Source organism: Adiantum capillus-veneris, chromosome 6, assembly GCF_014529385.1.
Source record: "Adiantum capillus-veneris isolate H3 chromosome 6, ASM1452938v2, whole genome shotgun sequence".
NCBI classification, from domain to species: domain Eukaryota; kingdom Viridiplantae; phylum Streptophyta; class Polypodiopsida; order Polypodiales; family Pteridaceae; genus Adiantum; species Adiantum capillus-veneris.
The window spans coordinates 114,197,679-114,199,164 of record NC_140936.1 but is presented as its reverse complement, the minus strand read 5'-3'; positions in this window follow the sequence as shown (position 1 = coordinate 114,199,164).

The following is a 1,486-nucleotide window of genomic DNA, read 5'->3' as shown; positions in this document are numbered from 1 at the left end:
TGATAAAGAGCATGGCCTACTATTGGTGGTTACAATAAGGGAGCTATGCAGTCTTCAGCATTTGCGAAATGACATCATTGAAGAGTCAATGGACAAGGAACTATCAGATTTTTCCTTTTTCTTAGCTGGCCGTAAGGTGATGCGACGAAGGGAAAAAGATATTTTGTGCAAAGAGTTGGATGGTCGGGTTGAAGTAGTGTCAATGTAACAGATATTCTTGTAAACCCAAGTGTATACAAATGACTTTCAAGACATGAAGTTTATTGATCTCATTTTTCAATTGTGCCCTGTGAAAAAGTGTGCTTGAAATACATTTCTTTACCACGTCAAATCTCTCTCTCTCTCTCTCTCTCTCTCTCTCTCTCTCTCTCTCTATATATATATATATATATATATATATATATATATATATATATATATATGTTAGACAAGACAAAGACAGATAGAAGAATCATCTTAATTCATTAGAAAGTACAAACTTGTCCGTGAACAATGGACTGAGATACAATTTCTGTAAGTATGGAATCAGAATGTCTTCAAGGTAAAAATCGAAGGAATGCCCCTCGAAAGAAGGTGGTGAGATAGTTGTTCCCGGCGGATTTAGTTCTCCCTTTTCAGGAGTATCATCAATTAGTAGTGTATTAGTTGCATCAAAGGGTACACCGATTTGGCTAAACGGTTTGTACAAAAGAGGTAATCCTGGTTTTTTAGGGTGGTAGTGGCCCTCAACGGTAACGCATTTTCTTTGATCATACAAAAAGGCAAAATCTGACGTGTGAGCTTGGCATACACTGCAAACTATTGCAACTAGTGGCGATAAGTTTTGCCTTTGCATTGAAGACCATATGGCAACTCTGAAGCGCGGAAGAAGAAACTCAATAAATTCCTTGGTTCCTGGACGAACCACGATTCGACAAGTTCCCATCCGAAACGTTTGCAAATCCTCAAAGGGTCCTCTGTCACCGAGAGGCATCCGCATCAGCAGCAATCCATTGACGTCCAAGATAATCAACCTCTGTAAAAGTTGACAAGTACATATAAGTAGTTAGAAGCTGAACATATTTTGCCATACTTGAATAGACATTACCGGAACAACCGTATCTACAGGTAGCAAGGGTCCATACTTGGTCTCTGTAGTGTTCATGTCGTTGTTGCTCTCCTCCGCTTTATCTTCATAGTCATCATTCACATCTTCATCAGGGGTCTCCCCCATGGCCCTTTCTGCCTGATTCAAGGTTGATCGGCTTGCCTCATACATCCTTGCCTGATCCATATCATTTTGCTCATCCCTAGGCCTGCTTTCCTCATCCATATCCTTTTGCTCATCTATAGGCCTGCTTTCCTCATCTTGGGTTTCAGCCATAGGCTCTTTTGGCTCCTCCACTGGCTGACTTGGCTCTTTCATTGTCTCCTCCGGTTGAACCTTAGTAGCTTCCATATGCTCATTTGTCCTTTCCTCATCCTCGGCTCTTTCATCTTCTGCTGA